This window comes from Eptesicus fuscus, chromosome 3 (assembly GCF_027574615.1).
Source record: "Eptesicus fuscus isolate TK198812 chromosome 3, DD_ASM_mEF_20220401, whole genome shotgun sequence".
NCBI lineage: Eukaryota > Metazoa > Chordata > Mammalia > Chiroptera > Vespertilionidae > Eptesicus > Eptesicus fuscus.
Window position 1 is genome coordinate 52,291,729 of NC_072475.1, and position 23,203 is coordinate 52,314,931.

Here is a 23,203-nt window from a genome sequence, read left to right on the forward strand (position 1 = left end):
TACAACTTGCATAGGCTGGAAGTAATTTGATTTTGTTAAGTTTCTTACAATATGTAGAATTATAGCATCATAAAATCTCCAGGTTGGAAGAGATCTTAAAGGTTATTTAGTCCATTCAGGGATCTCTTTCACAACATCCTTACCAATTGGTTATACTTCAATAGTCTCAGTGACAGGGCACTTGCCTTTCCTTAAGGAAGGCTAATTAGGACCATCCATTCCCCACTATGAGGAGGCAGAGATTTCCCAGGGAAGGTCACAGCTTTTCAAAAACCCAGTTTCCTATAAATTCATGCTGAGCTGTTGTAGCAGGCTCCTCCACTCCCTGGTCACTCCACAATTTACCTCTTGGGCATTCCCCAAACCTTCCCCCTTTGTCTCAAATTCTGCCCCACCCCTTCTTTCCACCTCTGGCCAGGCATCCTATTTCTACCTGCGGAAATGTAGACAAAAGCCATCATCCCTCCTCCTTTCCAAACTCTCTCTCTCATTGCTCATCCTTTCCTTCCTCTTGTGCTCAGCGAAGAAGTCTCTCTCTTCTTGTCCCAAGAGAAACCTTTTCCTGACTGTGCCGGAGGTAGGCTCTATGGTGTATCTCAGCCTTTTCTGCCCCTTTCAATGTGAGTATTTTTCTCATTCACAGATGCATAGGAGTTGCTCAGATAGTCCTGGATTTCTGTCAGAAGGAATTGTTCCACGTGTAGCTGTAGACTTGGTGAACCCCTGGAGGTGAGTTCAGGAGCCTCCCATGCCTCCATCTCTGACCGGAACCTTGAACTTCCCTCTTACTGGAAACCTCAATCACTGTAAGAAACAGCCAGAACTGATTTTCTTCATATACTATAGAATTTTGTTGAAGAATTAGTCTATTAAGTGTCCTTATTTTCCTTATGTAAGCTCTAGGTGAAGAATAATTTTGTAATTTAGTGCCAGCGAAAGTACCATCTCTCCTAAGAAAATATGCTTGCATCTTTTATATTTTATATGTGGTCCATGTTTCGCTTTTTACCCTCGCTGCCAAAAAGCTTAGAACCAAACCATATGACCCATTTTAATACTAATACTTACAAAGGCACCCAATTCAGAAAGGAAGAAGTAAAATTGTCTTTGTTTGCAGGTAATATGATTTCATATTTGGAAAATCCTAAAGATGCCACCAAAAAACTGTTAGAACTAATCAATAAATTCAGTAAAATGTCAGTATACAAAACCAACATATAGAAACCAGTTGCATTTCTGTACACTAACAATGAAACATCTAAAAAAAAATAAAGAAAACAATTCCATGTACAGTAGCATCAAAAACAATAAAATACTTAGGAATAAATTTGACCGAAGAAGTGAAAGATCTGTGTGATGAAAACTACAAGACTTTGATGAAAGAATTTTAAAGACACAAACAAATGGAAAAATATTTCATGTTCATAGATCAGAAGAATTAATATTGCTAAAATGTCCATACTACCTAAAACCATCTCTAGATTTAATGGAGTACCTATCAAAATTCCAACAGCATTTTTCATAGAATAGAAAAGATAATCTTAAAATTTGCATGGAATCACAAAGACCCTCAATAGCCAAAATAATCCTAACAAAGAAGAACACAGCTGGAGGCATCACACTTCCTGATTTCAAACTAGACTACAAAGCTTAGTAATCAAAACAGTATAGTGCTGGCATAAAAATAGACACAGGGACCCATGGAAAAGAATGTGAAGCCCAGAGATAAATCCTCACGTGTGCAGTCAACTAATATTTGACAAGGAAGCAAAGCACACTCAGCTGGGAAAGAGAAGTCTCTTCAATAAATGGTGTTGGATAAACTGGATTACCACACGCAAAAAAATTAAACTGAAATCCTCTCTTAGAAAAATTAATCTTAAGTGGGTTGAAGACTTAAACATAAGAATTGAAACCATAAAACTCCTAGAAGAAAAATAGAGAAAAAGTCCTTTGGCATTCGTCTTGGCAATAATTTTTTGGATATGACACCAAAAGCATAAACAAGAAAAGCAAAAGTTAGTAAGAGGCACTACATCAAATGAAAACTCTTCTGCACAGCAAAAGAAACAATCAATAAAATGAATAGGCAACATACCGAATGGGAGAAAATATTTGCATATTATATTTCTGATAAGGGTTACTATCCAAAAAATATAAAGAATTCATACAACTTAATAGCAAAAAAAATACCCAAACAATCCAATTAAATATATTTAAATATGTGATCCATTTGGAATTTATTTTGATATAAGATATGAAGTATGAATCCAACTTAATTTTTTCCAGACAGCTGGCATTTGTACTAACTCTATTTATTAAATAATTTGTGTTTTTATCTCTCATTTGAAATGCCTTTAAGGTGCTGCTGTAGTGGGTTTTGTGTGTGTGTGTGCGTGTGTGTTTGGGGGGGCTAATATTTCATTTGGGATTTCTTCATATTGATATTCATAAGCAAAATTGGTTTGAAGCTTTTTTTTCATGTCTTTTGGATTTTGATGCCAGTATTATGTGTCATAAAAAGAATTCTTCTATGCTCTGGAATAACAACTAGCATTATTATTATCTATCTTTTTAGATTTTCATAGAATTCTTCTGTAAAACCATATGACTCTCCTGATATTTTTGGTAGCTGTTTGACAATATTTTTTCTCTTTGTTCTTTGTGAATTTTTCTGCTTACATGTTTCATCTACTTTGGGGATAAGTTTGGGAATTAAATTCTACTATAAACGAATCTATTTCATTCATATTTTCAAAAATGACTTGCATAGAGTGGAGCAAGGTAATATCATAATATCCTCTCCACTTTCTCTATATTTGAGGATATTACCCTCTTGTCAAGAAATTAATAAGTAAACAAATATGTTCAAGATTAATGATATTTAGATTTGAAAAATGATAAAATTAATAAATCGAAGAGCGTTGCTTTTGGGGAAAAGGGATGAACCATTAGTCAATCGAATCAACCACTAACCTTTTTACAGTCTTCATAGTTTCCCCTTTCCAGAATGTCATATAGTTGGAATCATATAGTGTGTAGCCATTTTAAACTGGCTTCTTCCACTTAACAACATGCATTTAAGACTCATCCATGTCTTTTAATGACTTGGTGGTATATTGCTTTTTAGCACCGAGTAATATTCTATTGCGCAGATGCACCAGTTTATTTATCCATTCACCTACAGAAGGACATCTTGGTTGCTTCCAAGTTTTTGGCAATTATGAATAAAGCTGCTATAAACACTTGTTTGCAGATGTGTGGGCGTCTCTGCCATCTTGGACTGCTGTAACAAAATACCATAGTCTGGGTGGTTTAAACAAGACATTTATTTCTTACAGTCTGGAGGCCAGAAGCCAGAATGAGGGTGCCGAATTCTGGCATGAGCCCTCTTCTGGGCCATAGATAGCCACCTTCTTGCTGAATCCTCACATGGTGTGGGGCAGAGGGGCTGGAGGACTTGGCCTCTTCTTATAAGGGATCTAAGTCCTATCATGTGGACCCCAACATTATGACCATATCTAAAACATATTATCTCCCAAAGGCCCCATCTCTAAATATCATCACATTGGGGATTAGGGCTTCAATATATGGATTTTTTTTTTTTTTTTTACGGGACACAAACATTCAGTCCTTAACTGTAGATGTATGTCTTTAACTTATTTGGATAAATACCAAGGAGTGTGGTGCTGGTAAGAGTATGTTACTTTTGTAAAAAATAAAAAAATTTTTTTTAAAAAAATGCCAAGCTGTCTTCTGAAGTGGCTGTACCAGTTTGTTTTCCCACCAGCGTTGAATGAGAGTTCCTATTACTCCATATCCTACCAGCATATGGTGGTGTCAGCATTCTGGAGTTTGGCCATTCTCACGGGTGTGTAGTAGCATTTTATTGTTGTTTAATTTGCATTTCCCTAAATGGCAAATGATGTGGAGCATCTTTTATATGCTTATTTCCCATCCGCCTGTATTTTTAATGAGATGTCCATTCAGATCTTTTCCTCATTTTTTAATCAGGGCATTTGTTTTCTTGTCATTGAATTAGAGTTCTTTGTCTATGTTTAATAGCAGTTCTTTATCAGATATGTTTTTTTGCAAATATTTTCCCAGTCTACGGCTTGTCTCCTTATTGTCTTAGCAGTGCCTTTCAGAGTGGAATTTTCTAACTCACAGTCTTGTACACTCGGAGCCTCCAGCAATTCATCGATTTGCTGAAACAGATTTTTCTACCTGGCACTGGTTCAGGTTTTCTACCTGGTCCTGGTTCCCATGGAGGATTCTGTGTGTGGATGTTGCTCTGGTAAGTTGTGATTCTCTGTATCCACCTGTCTCTCCGCCTTTGGGACAGCGATTTGCCCTGTGACCTCCCTTCTCTGGCAGGCCTAAGAACTGCTGATTGTTCAGTTTGCTCAGCTTTTTCCTTGTTGTTGGGATGGAGGGGCAACTTCCAAGCTCCATATATGCAGGACCAGAAACCAGAAGAACAAAAATTTGGTTTTGTTTGTTTTTAAAACTTTAAATAATAGGGATTTTTGCCTTCTAGTTTTACCAATTTTTATTTGTATTACATCGAGATAAAATACAGTAGTTCTACTTCTGGCACCTGAGCTCGCCTTTGTAGACCGCAGTCATATTTTGGGTTGGTTTCTGTTACAGCACAGGCAGGAGGAAGGCCTGGGTCAAGGTGGTAGGAAAATGTAAAGACCGGTCTGGGAATAGCAGCAATTCTGTTCTATTTAGCGCTGCAGCAGACTGTGCCAGCTCTAAGCTTCGTTTGCCCTGAAGCCTTTCTCCTCTTTTCTTCTGCTCACAGGACACTTCCTTAGAAACTGGAGCCCATTCCTTGTGGATAACTCCTTTCCCCAGCAACAAGGGTGTGCATGTGATCCAGGCCTGGCCAATCCAAATACATTCTTTAGGGTAATAGTGATCCATTTAGAAATGAGCACATGACTTAAGAAGAGCCAATCAGAATCTCGGCGAAATCTTCTTGGGCTCATTCAGTCTAGAGCTGCTGGAACCACTTTGCCATGATACAGGGAAAGTCTGAAAATGAAGTAAACAAAGAGGGTATGAGGAGAGAGGATAAGGAGCCATATTACTGATACTGCATTTGAACCCTTGAAGCCAAGCCTTAAACCACTTGCACCCTTTAGAACTTTCTAGGTAGGTAAGTTCATAAATACCACCCTATTTGTGTAGATTTGGTTTTCTGTCACTTGACTAACACAGGTACACAGATGCATTGGTTGGGATGTGGAGAAGAAAAGAGACTGAAAATGTAGGTTGGGTTAGATCTCTTGGCAAGCTCATAGCCAGCTTGTGCCTAACTGTTAGGCCCTAACACATGGATCAGCAAGCAGCAGGCTCTCCATCAAGCTGACCTGAACTCACACCTGTCAGGAATGCAGAATTTCAGAGGCTTTCTTCATTCATTCAGGGAAAGTGGGCCCTTGCCTGGACAACCTGGCCAGGTCCCCTCCTGCCCACTCTTGGCTGTGAAATATATTGTTGCTTAATCTAAGGAGCCAGCTCTACAGAGCAGCCAGGAAACAGGAGGGCAGGCTGAGCCACACCCCAGACAAACATCCACCTCCCCATCCTCACTGTGTCCTGGGAGACGGCTGGCCGTGCACCTCAGAATCCAGCACCCCCAATCCCAGCAGCTGGCTCTCCATTTTGGGACTTCTCTGAGGGCTTAAGACAATTTAAAATAATTCTTTGTGGGGACACAGAAGGGATTGCAGGTAATTAAATGACAGGGCCCTCGGAAAGCATCCAGCTGGGGAAGTAGGTGAATTTGCTGGAGCTGCTGTAACACAATGCCCCAGGTGGCTTAGAAAGGAAATTTACTTTCAGTTCTAGAGGCTGGAATTCAAAGGTCAAGGGTCAGCAGGACTGGCTCCCAGAGGGCCACCTTCTCACGCTTCCCTCACGCGGCCTTTCCTCCGTGCACTGCACCCGTGGTGTCCCGGTGCTTCTAAATGTCCTCTTTTCCTAAGGACGCCCATCGCATTGTATCAGGATTCACCCTAACAGCCTCAGTTTAATTTAATCGCCTATTTGAAGGTCCTATCTCCAAATATAGTCACAATCTCAGGTACTGGCTGTTGGGGCTTTGACATATGGATTTCGGGGGGACACAGTTCAGCCCATAGCAGGAAGAGTGAGCGTCTCCCTTTTCCCCTTTACAGCTTCCACTCTTTCTCCCCATCTTGCTGACTGAGGTTTCTGACCTCCCCAGGTAGACACGTTGGGAGAGAGGAGGCAGGAGGCTCGTTCTCACTCACCTGCTTCTGTGGTGGTTTGCTTTGCAGCCTTTCAGAGCCCACCCCCACCAGTCATTGCAGATTGTTCATTACAGGTCCCCTCACTGGGCGAATCGTCACCACCCCAGCTCATCAGTGCCCCTCCCATTGCAGGCACCAGGAATCTGCAAGGCCTCCAACTGCTTCCTGTTGAAGTCAGTTCAACCCAGACATGCCTGACCTTGATTAAGCAGAGCATGCTTCCGGCACACACACTCGAGGTGGTGACAGGTGAGTCTGCAGGCACAGCAGGGCCAGGGCTCAGAGAGGCAGCAGCACAGAGGGAGTGTGCGTGTAGGTGAGAGCTAAGCACAGATGGCGGTGGGTGCGGACTGTAGACGGAGTTAGGCCCAGGTGCATCTGAGAGCAGGCGGTAGAGGGCACGGGAGATAGGCAGCTAACGGTGCTACAGGTGCCACTCTGGTATTCAAGACTGCTTATGCGTCAGTAGGCCAGAGCTGTTTTGCAGAGAAACTTCCCTTCCCTTCGAACCAGGAGGCATGAATATTGAGCCTGTGAGCTTAATAACAATAGTTAACATTTAGTGAGTGCATATTAGCTGCTAGGCTCTGTATTAAGCACTTTATATGTAGGCACTACCTCATTTAATCTCCCAGTTCTGTGGAGTGTATCCTCTCATTACCCCCCTTTTTACAGACGAGGAAACTGAAGCACAGAGAGGTTATGTCATGTGTCCTGGGTCACACAGCTAGAAAGCACTGGAGTGGCAATTAAACCTGGGCAGTTTGCTTCCAGAGCCCACGTGATCAACTACTGTGCTCCATTCTGCCTCCCAGAGAGGCTGTTCACAGGAGACAGTCGCTCAGCACTTCAGGTTTTCGGCCATAAGCAGGAGGAGTGGCGGGGAGGAGACCATGGAGGGAGGGAGCGCTGCCTCCATCAACTTCTCTCACAGGAGCTCTGGGTTAGGACTTGGCCCTCCTCTCTTCTGCTTCCTGTAACAATTGGGTTAGTGGTTGGGAGAGACAGCCCCTGACATACTGGTTTCCTTCCACAGCCAGCACCGACTACGTTGCCCACAGATCTTTGCTCAGCTGAAATGTGAATTTAATTTACCAGCAATATGCAATACCTTGGGCCAGTCACTCTCCTCTCTAGAGCTGTTTGACTTAGCAAATATAATGAATCCCACCCACTGACCTCAATGTTCCCCCGCTTTCCCTCCAATCCAGGAGTTCTCAATCCCAGCCGTTCATTAAAGCCATCTGAGGCCCTTGAAAAATGCCCATGCCACCCTAGCTGGTTTGGCTCAGTGGATAGAGCATCGGCCTGCAGACTGAAAGGGTCCCAGGTTCAATTCCAGTCAAGGACACATGCCTGGGTTGTGGGCACAATCCCCCGTAGGGGACATGCAGGAGGCAGCGGATCAATGATTCTCTCTCATCATTGGTGTTTCTATCTCTCTCTCCCTCTCCCTTCCTCTCTGAATAAAAAAATATTTTTTAAAATAAATAAAATAAAAAATGTCCCTGACTGGGCCCTCAAATCAACTCCATCAAAATGGAGCGGGGGCATCAGGTGATCCTACTGCAGAACCAGGCTGAGGACTGCTGCTCCTACCGCCCCATTACATTTCCACTCAAAGCCATGAACCAGGATCATTTATTTCTCTCCTCAAGCAAGACAAATCAGAGACGCTTTATTGTGAATGATTGTAGAAGCAATTACTTTTTCCCAAGGCCATTTTCCCCCAGACCAACCCTAGAAGAGATGTTCAGGGTTGGACAGGCAGATCCTCAGGCCCCTGGGCGGTCTGTCAGGCTGGGAGGGGGCGTGGCACAAACTCCAGGGAAATTTCATAGTGATAGGGCCATTCATCTCAGCTGAACAGAAGCACGTCAGCGGAGAGGCCCCGGCCCTCCAGGAACACGAGCAAAACCCTCATCAGTCAAGGGCGCCAGGCGGGGATTGAGCGCCACACTCGGCTGCAGTAGTTCCAGAATTTATAAATTCAACGGGATGAGTTTGTCCTGTGAAGTGTTGGCAGCTGGCAGATTGGAGCTCTCACAGAGCCCATTTCTTATAAGGAATGGAAAATGAGAAATTTTGCTCAGCAGAAACAGAGGGAGTGACAAGGAGCCACGATTTAAGTTCTGGGCTCTTTCCAGCCTAGAGACAAGTTTCCCAGACACAGACACCTGCTTGTCAAGTACAGGGACAAAGGTAAAATAATAGGGTCCTAGAGCTACAGATCAAGAGAATGGGATTTGAAGGCCAGCACTGCCCTTACCCTCACTCCCTGCAGGGCTGGCCTGGCCTCCTCATCTCGCTGGCCTCTGTTCTCCTGCTCTCTGCAGTGAGCACATCAGACCCATAAGCGCTGAGACTCCTCCATCTCAAAGCCCTGGGATTTCTCCCTTCCCCTACGCACTCATTCTGGAACAACCAGCGAGCTCCATGGACAGTTTTATTCTTGAGAGACTGACCCTATGAAACGCGATGAAAAGGTTGTCTGAAGAAGCTGAGTTTTGTTGAGCATCTCTTTATTGCTGGAAGGAAAGGGTAGGGCCCCTCCCCAGTATGATGGTTTCTGGGCCCCAGGTGGAGGGGAAGATTCTGAGGGTCTAGCTAGACCTCTGTTCTTACCCAGAATCCTCATGAGCACCAGGTCTAGCAAACTCCCACTCCCAACATTTTAAAGTACCACATTCAAAAACACAAAAGACTTGAACATTTTTTTAATTAAGCAAGAATTAAAATGTAACCATAACAATTAATAAGGAATGTGGCACTTTTTAATTCTGCGGTAGTTTTGGATGTACAGAATTGTAGAGGTGGTACAGAGAGTTCCTCGATGCCCATCACAGCTTCCCTCAGGTCCACACCTTACATAACGAGGGGACATTTATCACAACTAAGAGGTTAACGTCAGGACATGCTGTTATTAAATTATGAACTATATTTGGATTTTCCCAATGTCCTGTTTCTTTACTCCAGTGTCCACGTCATTATGTCTCCTCAGTGTCCTTACCATCTGTGCCAGTTTTTCAGAGCCTGCTGTTCTATATCAGGGCTTCTCAGCCCTGCCTGTCCACCACAATCACCTGGGAAGCCTTTGAAAGGCACCAAGGCCAGAGCCACACGCCAATTACATCAGAGGTGCTGGGAGCAAACAGGACTAGCGTCATGCTCTCCTAGGGCTCCGGGCGACTCTGCTGTGCAGCAGCCAGAGTTGCGATACAGATACTGCTCTTAAAATAATGGACTTCCTGCCCTAGCTGGTTTTGCTCAATGGATAGAGCATCAGCCTGTGGACTGAAAGGTTCCAGGTTTGATTCCGGCCAAGGGCACATGCCTGGGTTGCAGGCTCGATCCCCAGTATGGATTGTGCAAAAAGCAGCCGATCAATGATTCTCTCTCATCATTGATGTTTCTATCTCTCTCTTCCTCTCCCTTCCTCTCTAAAATCAATAAAATATATTTTAAAAAATATTGGACTTCCTACTTGTCCAGCCAAAGTTCTTGGTGAAGGCAAAGGATTTTTCCTAAATTAATTTTTTAAAATATATTTTTATTTATTTCAGAGAGGGAGAGAGAAATAGAAACATCAATGATGAGAGAGAATCATTGATCAGCTGCCTCCTGCACACCCCCCTACTGAAGATCGAGCCCGCAATCTGGGCATGTGCCCTGACGGGGAATCACACCATGACCTCCTGGTTCATAGGTTGACGATCAACCACTGAGCCACGCCGGCCGGGCCTAAATTAATTTTTAATGACACATGAATATTTAAATACAGTTTTTACATAGTGCTTCCTAGTGGTTTATAACTATTTAATCAAATCAGAACATTACAGATAAAGGTTAAATTCCTTTTTTGTTATCCCTCAATTATATTCTTTTCTTTTTCTCCAGAGACACAGACACACGCCCTTATAACTCTGGTTTCTACCATCACAGACTTTTTTCTCTGATTTTTCATCGAAACATTAGGAAATGAAATGGTATTGTGTGTTTATGTTTCTAAATGGTACCATATTATATGTAACGTTCTGCAATGTGTTTTTTCATTTGATGTGTCTTAAAGATTTTGCCACATAGTGACATGTAAGTCTAGCTCATCCATTTCAATAGCTTCCTAATAGTTCATGGTATAAAAATACACTACTTATTTATGGACATTTAGCCTACGTCTTTGCTCCAGCAACACCTGCTGCCACGTGCAGCCTTTGGAATGTCACAGAAAGCTCCTTATAGTATAGCATTTACGTAACTGAACACAACACCATCTGCCGCATGTTTCTGTGTAAAAGAATGAATGTCTAGGAGAAATGCTCGACGACCTCAGAGGGTGTGGAGTCTGCATGCTTTGTTTTAGTTGATCGTATCTTATTCTCATCCTAACCAGCTTCCCCAATTGAGTCTCAATTTACCCTCCCAGAAACAGATGTGAGAGTACCATTTCCCATCTTTGCCAACAAAGAGGTGACAAATGTTATTTCGTTCTTGTAATTTACACTCTGTGACTATTTTAATAGAACTATAAAGCAACAGAGTTGAAAGAGATCTCAGTGATCACATAGTCTAACCCCTCTGTTTAAAGAAATTTTAACCGCGCCCGTCTAGCTCAGTCGGTAGAGCATGAGACTCTTAAAGAAATTTTAATTGTATTTATATATTTATGGCAATGGACACATTATCATGGTAAAAATCTAAGGTAAATGGCAATATATTGAATAAACCATGAAAGTCCTCCTTTGCATCCTTCTCTGACTCCCTTACTGAGAGATAAACTCATGTTGAGAGTTGGTATGCTATGATGGCTCATTTACTACATACAAAATATAGCAGTGATAATGGTGGTTTACATAAAAGAGATACAGCTCTGTGTGTTTTCCCGTAGTTATTATTTTCTCATAACAACATGTCTTAGAAACCTTTCCATGTCAGACACAGAGATCTACTCCATTTTTTAACTGCTGCATAACATTCTATAGTATGAGTGTAGTAGTTATTTATTGCTGCGTAACAAATTACCACCACCACCACCACCCCCACCACCACCCCCCCCCCCAATTTAGCAGCTTAAAACAAGAAACATTTATCATCGCAGTTTCTGAGGTCAGGGACCTGGGTACAGTCTACCTGGTGGCTCTGGGTCAGGGTCTCTCGTGAGGGTTCAGTTGGGCTGTGGGCCAGGGCTGCTGTCACCTGAAGACTTGACTGGTATTAAAAGACTGGCGTATAAGGTGGCTCACATACACGGCTGTTGGCAGGAGGACTCGGTTCTTCTCTATGGCACCTGCTCACAACAAGGCGGCTTCCCCAGTGGTGACAGAGAGAGAGAACCCGAGGTGGAAGCTGCTATCTTTTCATAAGCTAAGTTCAAGGGTGGCGTGCCATTATTCTGCCTCGTGCTATTGGCTACCGGTCATAGAGACAACCCTGGTTCAGCGTAGGGAAGGCCCACACCTGGGGCAACGCCAGGAGGCAGGGATCACTGAGGACCGACTTGGAGGCCGACTACCTCGTGGAATTACCATGGGTCATCACAGGTGGCCTTCAGGGTTTCAGCTCACATGCAGCGCTGCCACGAACACGCTTGGTCATGCTTCCTGATGCACGTGTTCTTCTCGCCTGGTCCTAGCAGTGAAGTTGCTGTGATTCCTTCATTTTCAAACAAGGACATTGAAACCAGAGAACAGTGACTTCTCCAAGGTCACACTGCTGATCACCTGCAAGCCCAGGATTACAACTTCAGTCACCTGACTTCCAGTTCATTTCATTTCCAGAACATTCTGTGGGCAAGGCAAGTGTGGACTGGGATTTAAACAAATAACCTGAGATAAGGCCTGGCTGGTAATTGGCAACAATCAGTTCCCAGAATCAACAAAACCTGTAACAGTTAATCTTGCTTCGGAGGTGCTAAACATACATCACTGCACCCGAAGGCCGGAACTGGCCAACGCATGACGCCTAATGTGCCGGGATCAAAAAGAAACTGGTGGAGACAGGAATCATTCCCAGGCCATGATGAGCAGAGGCACTGAGGTCAGACAGACCTGGGTTTGAATCTGGCTCTACCTGAATGACTGTGTGTGAGCCACATAATTCCTGATCCTGATTCCTCATCTGTAAAATGAGACTGCACAGAGTACCTGGTGCACAGGGATGTTCTGAGGATCACACGTGAAGAGGTATGTGATGCACCAGCTCAGGGTCTGGCCGACTCCTTAAGTGGGGCTCTGATTCTCTATTCTTCCTGGCTGACTCACTTCAGTTATCCATCAAGCTTCCTGGATGAATGAATGCCATTCTCTGCCTCCTGCATGCACCCCAATGGGGGATCAAACCTGCAATCTGGGTATGTGCCGTGACTGGGAATTGAACCCACAACATTTTGGTGCAGCAGACGACACTCTAACCAACTGAGCCACACCGGCCAGGGCTGAGCCCCATTTTCTAAAAATACATGGTGCCTGTGGAGCCCATTTTATTTCATTTTCCCACCTCCTGATCCTCTGCTGTTTACATGGACCATTATTTGTGACCTGTGTTTTCTGTTGCAAACTGTCCAGATTTGGGGTGAATGGGACAAAGGGTGGGTGTGAAGCAAGTGTGGGACCCACTGAGGGCTGCCTCTCCGGCCCAGAGCACAGCGCTCTTTCTCCCCTTGGTGGTGTGCTCGTGGTCTATGCCACAGTCCCTGCAGGCACAGCTGGATCCTCCTCACTGCCGTGGCTCTAGCTCCAGCATGGTGCCCAGCACTTCAGGAGTGTCTGGGAAAGAAGGAAGGAAGGAAGGAAGGAAGGAAGGAAGGAAGGAAGGAAGGGGATTGATTAAACTGAATCAAGTGAAATTGGGTTCATTACAAAGGACATTTTGGGGACATCAGATTATTGTCTGGATTCTGACTTAACATGTGAAGAGGATTGGGGGGGATGAGGAACAACTGAGTTGGGACATCCAGCAAAAGGGATGGGAAGAGGGAAGAGGGTAAGTGTGGAGTTCGTTTTCTAGGTGGGGAGTTCAGGGAGCCCTTGGAACCTCCAGTGTAAACATCAGGTGAGCATGACAGAGACCCATAGCTTTTCACAAGCTGATTAGCTGACGGGCTTTTGTCCACAGGCCACTGGACTTCCTTGAGCTCCAGGATCCCGACAGTTCTTCCGAATCTGAAGTTCACACGAGGATTCTGGCCAGAGCCAGACAAGGACAGATTTATAAGGGGGAAGCGACAGGTGCCCTGAGCAAGGGGTTCCAAAGACCAGAACCAGAAAGTACATGCAGGATCCTGAAAGGTCAAAAGGCACCTCCACAGGGAACACCTGAGTGTGGCCTCCCCACTCTGCCCCCTGGCCCGAGCACTGCCTCTACCACCCTGAGGAAGACTGGATTTCAATGTCAAAGACCCATTTCCTCCTCCATGCGGGAAGCCACAGGGAGCCCAGCCAGGCCCATCAGCTGCCTGCTGGTCCAGGGGGTGGTACACCCTTGGAGGGACCTGGGAGGGAAGGGCATGCACTGCTGGGGACCCCCATGGCCATGATGTCACTCCCAGCAAGGCTCTGGCAGGGCACAGCAGGCAGTAATGGCGGTGGCAGTTAGACAGACATGAGCAGAGCAAGGACGGTGGGCCAGGTACAGAGGGTCTCCAGGGCAGAAGGACCCAGGTGCCGAACAAGGGGCCAAACAAAAACAAGGACCTCTCCCAGGGTAACCTTTCCTCCCCTGGTGTATGGCTGGTCACCTGGTTTAGACCTATTGACTTTTCAAATTTTATTTTTATTTTTTTTATTGATTTCAGAAAGGAAGGGAGAGGGAGAGAGATAGAAACATCAATGGTGAGAGAGAATCATTGATCAGCTACCTCCTGCATGCCCCCTAGGGCAGTGGTCGGCAAACTGCGGCTCGTGAGCCGAGGTTTGCCGCTCTGTTGACTAATGAGTTTGCCGACTACTGCGTAAGGCATTACCCTTACCCAGAAGTTTTGACTTCGGGTTAAAGACATTAGTACATTATTAAAATGTTTTTTAAGTGTTTTTCCCTAAGGCAGCGGTCGGCAAACTCATTAGTCAACAGAGCGGCAAACCGCGGCTCGCGAGCAATTTGCCGACCACTGCCCTAGGGGATCGAGCCCACAACCTGGGCATGTGCCTTGACCGGAATCAAACCCAGGACCCTTTAGTCCACAGGCTGACACTCTATCCACTGAGCCAAACCGGCTGGGGCAGACCTATTGACTTTTCATACTGCTGGTCATTCACTCGGACCCTCCCCTGCCTGACCTTCCCTCCCCTAGTACTATATGTTGCCAGTCATGTAGGTTAGACCCCCTTTGAGGGGGGACAAACAAGGGGGCCCGAGAATAGCCCTTAAGCATTAAACCCCCAGGACAATGAGGTTCTGACTGATATCAAATACATCTAGGCCTCTGTTGTGTTTCAGCTCCAGGCCCCCAAAATCAGCAGAACCAGACCCCAAAAATCAGCAGAACCACCTCGGCTGACCTTAGGATCAGCCAAGAGGACTAATGACCTCCCTGCCCTGGCACGGACCAATCAGTGCAGAAAGGACACACGGGGTGGAGGGGGAAGTGAGGAGGGAGATAATGAATATTCTGTTGAGATCCTCCCCCTGGGACTTCCCCTGAAATCTCCACCCTTAAAGGCCCTTAGGAGGGAGGACCCAGCACATTCTCCCTCCCAGAGCACACCTGCCCTGAGCCTTTCCTGTCCCCTCCCCCTCCTCCTCTCCACCCTCCTCCTCACTCTCTCTGTCTGCCCCCCCCCCCCCCCCCCCCCCCCCCCCCCCCCCGGCCCCTGCTTCCAGGTGCCCTTTCCTTGCCTCTCTTTCTCCTAAGCCCCAAGGGCCTTTCTCTTGCCTTTGGTAACTTGTTTCCTGAGCCCATTTTTTTCTATGGGTTACTTCTTCTACCAGTGACTTTCCAAATAAACTTTCTCTTAGAGTTTGAATCCTGGCTCCGAATTCTTTCTGAGCCAGAACTCAAGTACCGCGGTTGCTGAACCCAGGTCCGGTCTGACCCCACTCGTCTAACGCCTGGTGCCGTTCTCACCGCTGCCAACATAACCAGGACAAGCAAAGGCACGGACAGGCCGAGGCTTACCGCGCTCTCATTCCAAACCCCATCCGCTCTTCTTCCTCAGGAAGCTTCCTGTTGAAAGAGAAACGTTCTGCCTGCGATCAAACAGATTTATATTTATTTACTTTCCTTTCCTCTCAGGCCTGAGCCAGCCCAGACAGGTCAAAGGGCAGGATGCCAAGCAGTTGAGATGGTCTCTGGAGAAGCCTGGAATTCCCTCGGCAGCCAGGGCAGGGGGTTGCCAGCACCCCAGGTCCCTTAGCAAGTGGAAACCGCTGAGGGTGAGACGGGGCCTCCAGCTGTTTGGGGAACCTGGCCCTCGGTTCCTGGCTCTCTGCCTTCAAGGAGCCTGAGGGTCTAATGCCCCAGGAACGTGGAACAGTCACAAAGACACTTAAATTCAAAGTGAATTTTCCTCCAAATCTGCACCCGCCTTGCAGTGAGGGGAGGCCATGCAGTACTTGGGTAAACCCGTGATTTATCTGCACGGTAGCTGGGCCTTTAGAACTGGTGGGAGGGTTCCTGTGTGACGTCTCACAGGAGAGCTCTACAGTTTCGGGGAAACCCCTGATCAGACCTTGCCAGGAAGCGGGAGCTTCCGAGACAGGAATGTGGTCGGCCACGAAAGACCATTCCAAAGTCATACCTGAAAAAACTGTTTTACTGATTTATATGTAAGACTTCCTAAAAACACAGCACTCAGTGTTATGTTCTTAAGCAAATAAACTGAACCACAGGGACCCCCTTGGGCCCATTGGAGACGTGGGGGAGGGGGCAAGTGCCCCCACACTGGTGGCCCCTCGGGTCAGCTTTTGAGTCCTTGCAGCTCTGCCTGGGCTTTTCATAGTTTTGTGACCTGCCCCTTTGTCAAGCTGTGGACACATCAATCCCCGGCAGTGTCTCCACCTCCTTGAAGTCCAGGCTTCCAGGACAGCAGCAGGAATGGGTACATGAGTGAGGACCGAGGGGGCCGGGAGCGGGGCAGGAGGTCTGGTTCCGCCCTTCATCCTCCACCCTGGAGTGTGTACCTTCTCCATGGACGCCGGGCTCCTCATCTGAAGCACAGGGAATTAGAACAGGTGATTCCGTAAGGCTCTGGGCCTCTGGGTCTCTGGGTAGCCCTGGAAATGCTCTTAACGTGATCTCAAACTCAGCACATCACCCAAACACAAGACTGCACTGTGGTTACCTGTCCAGCGGCCTCACTCTCCTTGCAAACCGTGCACTCCTAGGGGCAGGTCATTCTCCATTCCTTCTCCAGCGCCTGGCAGGTAGCAGCCTGCAGTGACACACAAATGGACCGGCCAGCTGAGACCTAAGTGCTGATTCCCTCTAGCTGTGAACCTGCCACCTGTCTCTCCAGCTGGGTTGCAAGTTCCCTGGGAATGAGGAATAATCCTTTCTTCATGGGACTCTGAGCAGATCTATGTCGGGACACACTGGTGTGCCCAGGCCAGTTGTGAAAGCATTCAAATACTCCTCCTGCACACTTGCTGCCTGAGCCCTGGAAAGCCCCTCCCCAGATGCCCAGCATCTCCCCAAAGCTCCCTCCCCGCCCCCATGTAAAGGTGATGCCTGGCTGATGGGGCCTCCAGGACTCTGCCCCAGCGCTATGGCTATGGCCGGCATCCTTCTGAGTGAGAGTATTGCCAATAAATGTCCCCGGGGGGGACCAGCCCAATGCAAATAATGGGATGCAGCAGGTGTCTGGTAAGCGCTACCTGTTACCTGAGAATTTATAAACGCGGGCTCTGGCCTCTGCGTGGACAGAGGGGCTTCTCAGCAAGGGAGTGCCAGAGTCTGCTGTCTGACAGCGAGAAGCCACGTGTATGGGTCTCCAGCTGGACGACATACGGCCCTCCAAGGACACTGGCAGGTAAAGAAAAGTACAGACCTGCTGTCCTTGGTGCCCACGACACCTGTCCATCCATCCATCCGTCCATCTGTCTGCTATTTGGGTACCACACTCTGGGCACATCAGCTCCAGGAAGACCAGAGAACAGGTGATGTCAGAGGATGGGTGGCAGGGGGGCAGGAAGAGGGCAGGCCCTAGCCAGGTGGTCGCACTCTCAGAACTGTACTTCCTCTTCTGTACAAGGGAGAGGATTAAACTTACCTTCCGGCTTGTTGTGAGGACTGGCGGATCTAACCCAGGGCCTAACCCAGCACCCACAGGCAGGGCTTCCTTTCCTGATGGAATTCTATTTCGAAAAAATCAGGACTTTAAAAATAACAGCGTGGTTACACAGGTAAAGCCAGCCGGTAAAGACGTATCAGGCCATACACTTAAGTGTGCTATTGCATGTAAAGCATATGTTTAAAGCTAAAGCCTGTGTTCTCAGGCATCAAAAATATTACCAAAAAAAGAAAGAAGTTGAGATGCTAAAAAAAAAAATAGCTGAGGAAAATCTAGAATGTTAGTCCTAGAGAAAATTCCTCTGATAGGTCACTTTCAAACCTGAATATCATTATTATTATTATTATTATTGTTATTGTTATTGTTATTATTACTAGAGGCCCGATGCATGAAATTCGTGCAAGGGGTTCGACCCTAGCAGCCACAGTGGCTTGCCTCAGCTCTTGCAGCCCCCGCTTTGTCTGGAAGGACATCCGGAAGGTCATTTGGCTATCTGGTATAATTAGCATATTACCCTTTTATTACTATAGATTATTATTATTTTAAATCCTCACCCGAGAATATTTTTCCATTGATTTTTAGAGAGAGTGGAAAAGAACTGGAAAGACAGAGAGAAATATCAATGTGGGAGAAGCACATCGATTGGTTGCTTCCTGCATGAGCCCCGACCAGGCCAAAGCGGGGGTGGGGCCTGCAACCAAGGCACTTAGCCCTTGACCAGAACTGAACCCAGGACCCTTCGATCTGCAGGCCGACACTCTATCCACTGAGCCAAACCAGCTAGGGCCAGCCCTGAATTTCTTCTCTAAGAACAGGGTGGGAGGGTAGAAGCACAGTCCTGGACACACTTTCCTCCCTAAAGCGAAGTGTTGAACTGGCGCAGTTCAGCCTCAGCAGAGCTGGGAGAAGAACTGAGGGTCAGCAGAAGGACGAGCAGGAGCCAGGGCTTCCCCGCAGGCCTGGGCAGCACACCTGGCAGGTTCAACAGCGCCAGGCGGGGCCAATTACCTAGAGATCGATGCGGCTGGAAAGGGAAGGGGAGAGTGACGCGGTCCTCGCCACATCCTCAGAGGGGGGCCTTGGCTAATTGGATCTAACCATCGATCATTTTATTGCTGATCCAGAAAGCGCTGTGATATTGACCTTCGAGGTTCAGAGAAGTGAGGTTAGGACGCGGTGAAATAGACACAGGCAATGGCAGCCACAGTGGAGTTCCCTGTGTTTCACTGGCGCAGGAGTGGGAACATGGCTTCCAGGGCTTTATAGTTTAAAAGGAACAAGGACAAGACTGAAAACTCTGCATTTTACATGCACTTCTTCCCACTTCATAAGAGTTTATGTTCTTGCCATCTTGGCGTCCTCAGACAGCTCCTGGCCTGGCGTGCGGAAAGCAGCGAGTCCCCAAGGTCACCGAAGACAGCTTATTCCCATGAGCTCACTTGAAACCAGGCTGTTGGGGACTCAGAGAGTGTGTCCCATGCAAACTCGCCCTAACTAGCACTGAGAGTGTCCACCACATCTATTAAGTCATCCACACACCACTGAGTTCCTAAGAGCTCCAGGGACCTAGCACCATGCTGCCCTGAGCAGACACTTTGGATTCTGCTCGTTCAGTGGGCAGTGGGGAGGCGAGCTAACCCCGTCCCCAGCGTTCCTTCAGCTCACACCTGCCGAGGCCCTGTGGGGCCAGGTCCTCATTTGGGTAAAAAAATAGAGATGGCCCCTATACCTCAAGGGTCCCAGTCTAGGGCAGAACTTAGGACAGGTGCCAAAAACCTACACCCAGGACCCAAAGTGGTCCCATTAGGAGAGGGGTGTGCTGAGTGCAAAGGGGGGTTCTGAGGTGGCGGAGTGGGGGAGGTCACAGCCAAGTGGGGTGGAAGCAGGGAACTGAAGAAAGAGGGCACAGGGACTTGGAGGAGGGGCTGGACGTCGAAAGGCTGGGGCAGGAGGGCTTCCGGGCAGGGATCAGTGTGAGCAAAGGTGTGGTGGCTCATTCACCTGGCTATGGAAGGGCGGGGCAAGGCAGGTGCGGGGCCAGGACAAAGCCCTGAGCTGGGTGAGCAGGCCTCTGTAAGGAGCCACGCAGTGGTGGGTACGGGGGGATAAAGGCCAAGAGGCTCCCAGGACACCCCATGTTCCTGAAGCCTGGACGCTTGGGGAAGGCAGCAAGTGGAACCCCTCTAGACACACTCCTCTTCCAACGCCGCCAGCTCCTCCCCAGGCTCCCTCCTCTCCAGGCCGAGGGCCCAGGCTGGTCAGGCCACACCTGTCCCTGTGGGGAAAGTGGAGGTGGGCCCAGGAGACAGACTCTCCACCCCCAGCACTGAGGAGAGGAAGGGAGAGTGTCTAGCAACTTCCTAGACAGCCTTCCTGCTTGGGCCTCAGAGAAGCCTCGGAGAGAGAGGACCCCTCCTGTCCTGGGGAAATTCTTCAGGTCAATGAGTTCATGCCACCAAGCCAGTCAGACACCAGCGCACAAACCCACGCTACAACCCTCCGTTCCTGGCAGGGCTCTAGAGCTGAAGGGGTCTGCCTGGATGTGCTTCCCCAGGGCAGTCAGAACTCAGGGCCAGCGGCCAGCCCTCTGCTGGTTCATTCACCTGCATAGCAGATGGGAGGGGCTGAAAGAGGTCTCCTTAAAGCCATGGTCGGCAAACTGCGGCTCTCGAGCCACATGCGGCTCTTTGGCCCCTTGAGTGTGGCTCCTCCACAAAATACCACGGCCTGGGCAAGTCTATTTTGAAGAACTGGCATTAGAAGAAGTTTAAGTTTAAAAAATTTGGCTCTCAAAAGAAATTTCAATCGTTGTCCTGTAGATATTTGGCTCTGTTGACTAATGAGTTTTCCAACCACTGGCTTAAAGCAAAAAATAAAATAAAAAAAAAATAAAAAAAAAAAGAATGCCAAAGGACTGCCCAACTGTGACAACTGTGGCTTGTGGGTCCCAATATTTGTTCCTTCCTGTTCCATGGACTATTTGAGAACAATATGGCTACTCAGAATAAAGACTACATGTCCCAGCATTTCTTGGAGAAGATATGGCCATGTAACTAAGATCTAGTCAATAAGTAAGTGCCACTTCAGGGACATTTTCTTAAAGGGAAGGAATATGCCTTTCTCCTTCCCTTTCTCTCCTTCCTGGTCTCTGGAATATGGATGCAATGGCTGGAACTGGAGCAGCCATTCTGGGCCATGAGGAATCTTGGGACTGAAGCTATATATAGAAAAGCAGCAAGACAGGACCCTGTGGGTCCTTGACCCCGGGGAGCTGGCATACTGGCCCTAGGCTACCTCTGGATGTTTCTATGGAAGGAAACAGCCTTAAATGTTGTTTAAGCCAGTTGCTGATTTGGATTTCTCTGGTACGAACAATCAAACTTAATACTAAATACTGCACCATTTTTTCAAGGTGTAAATCCTGCCTCCTCCAAGAAACATGCCCAGAGCTCCCCAGTCAGAACTGCCCCTCCTCCTCCCACACCACCATTATAAAACACTGGCCATATGTGTAGGAAAGCACACATAGTGTGTTGCTGCCTGCAAAGCCCTTGCACGTGCATTATTTTGTTCATTTCATGTTTCCTGCTCAACAGCCCTAGGTAGGTATTATTGCCAGCACCCCACAGGTAAGGAAGTGGTGGCTCACAGGCCTAAATGGTTTCTGGTTTGGCAACACTCTTCAGCTTTAATATTAATGCCTGCGTCCACCTCCTCACCAGCCTGTGAGCTTCTCTGTGACTCAGCAGGGGCTGATTCTGATTCCTTCCCAGGCTCAGGGACCCACTCACGCCAGGTGCTCTGTAAATTTGTGCCAAATTGATTTGCTGTAAATGCAGCAAGTTCTTCTCCGTCTGAGAATATTGATTTCTTCTAAACTGCATTTCTCTGCCTGACAGTCTCCAATAAGGGAGAAAAACTACCAGGGAAGGAAAGAGCTTGGTCCTTTCAGGGGAACCCTTGGCCTGCAGAGGGCCCGCGGGCCAGGTGGGCAGTGTGTGTCCAGAGACTCTGCAGCGAAGTGCGAGGGACCCAGAGCTGCAGCTGCAAGAGAAGAGTGTGCAGGGGACCCTACACAGGAGGGGCCGCTGAAGCTGGGGCTCAGCAAACATTCCCACCCAGCTTTCCCTTTGGGATGGGGACACAGGGAGCCTCAGGAAGGGAAAGGAAGGAGCTGGTTTCATAGCCAGCCTGTTTTTTCAAGGATTAAGGTACTTCACCGAATCTCACAGCATTCCCTCAAGCTTGAGGGGCAGGAAATGTCTTCTTTTGATGGGGATGGAGAGCTGAAGGAGAAATCAAATGAAACCTCACCACCCGGCTCTGAGGAAAAACCACTGCCCCAGATTTGCTATGCTCCTGCGGGGAGGGGCGGGCCTGAGGACTCGACCTCCTGATGGAAATAACTGACCTCATTCCCCACATTCAACCGCCGGCTCTTCACTGGATTCAACGGCCATCAAGTTCGATCTGCCCAACAATTCTTTGAGGACCAAGGCAGGCATTGTCCCTTTAAAGCCTGACCTCAATCACGATGCTACAGTGCCCTCTGTCAACAGATGCGGAACCTGAAGCCCAGAGAGATGAAGTGACTTGCCCAAGGTCACACAGCACCAAAGCTATAGTACAGATTCCCACCTCCCGTTGCCTGCAATTCATTGCGGGGGGACCTTGCAGTGGATAAATCTGAAGAGAGTGGTTAACCTCCTCTGCTCACCAGCCTGCAAAAACATGGGGTTCCCTGCTGTCCCCAAAAATCAGGCCACAGGGGAGAGGAGAGGATAGTAATACACTGAGCCCAAGCCAGCTCTGCCCTTTGAATGGGAGCCTGGTTCCCACAAATAACCCCAGGGCCATGGAGTTCTGCAGCCTGAAGGGCCTAGCAGAAAGTGAGGACACCGAGGCCCACAGAGGGGAGGGGACTTGCCCACGGGCACACGGAGAAGGCAGTAGCAAAACCAGGACTTCAGTCACTTCTGCATGTTAACAATGGAGAAAGGGCATTGTCTGCACCAGGCTCGCACGCCCATGCACAGACGTAACCTGGGAATTCGGACCGCTCTCTGGCATCCTCCTGTTGACAAGGGCTCAAAGTTCCCAGGTAATTCCAGGCTTCCCTGAAGTGCCCTGACCCGCCCCAGAAAGTCCTAACTATCACCTTGAGGCCCTCCTCAGATGCCACTTTCCCAAGGATCTGTCATCATCTCCCTGCCCGCCCCCAGGCTTCTCCAATATCCGGGACTGTCTGCACCTCGCATGACCCTCTCACTGTGTGGCACATAATTGCTGACCTGCCCCAGATCTCTGGCTATCGGGTGCTCCCCAGGGCATGACCCACGTGCCTGGCTTCTGGGGTTTGAGAGGAAGAAGTCAACGTGGCTTCCTGATAGAATGAGGTGGCTACGGGTGTGGGGGGCTGGGCGAGAGGACTCTGCAGAGTGCCTGTGGTCACGGGCTGTGGGCCTTGGTGGCAGGCCCTGAGGGGCAGACAGCAGGCAGCTGGGAGGGTGAGCAGGGCCCTGCAGCCGCTCAGTGGTGCTCTTGGCCTGGCCTGGCCCTGAGGGCTTTGCTGAGCCCAGGGCAGGGCCATGAGACAACCCCAGGGTCAGCGCTCCCGTGGCTGTAGCTGCAGCCCTAGCTGCAGCCCTTTAAGAAACCTGCTAGTGGCCCTAACCGGTTTGGCTCAGTGGATAG

The 23,203-nt window shown here is 48.0% G+C and overlaps 1 protein-coding gene across 1 annotated transcript in view; it reads right to left on the bottom strand.

Moving 5' to 3' along the window:
* Nucleotides 1-4,577: 4,577 nt before the first annotated feature.
* XXYLT1 (xyloside xylosyltransferase 1) overlaps nt 4,578-23,203 on the bottom strand; it is a 193,499-nt gene continuing 174,873 nt past the window's right edge. Inside the window, exon 5 of the mRNA XM_054713844.1 lies at nt 4,578-5,043. The gene's annotated coding sequence lies outside the window, so the exon portion shown is untranslated. The remainder of the gene's footprint in view (nt 5,044-23,203) is intronic.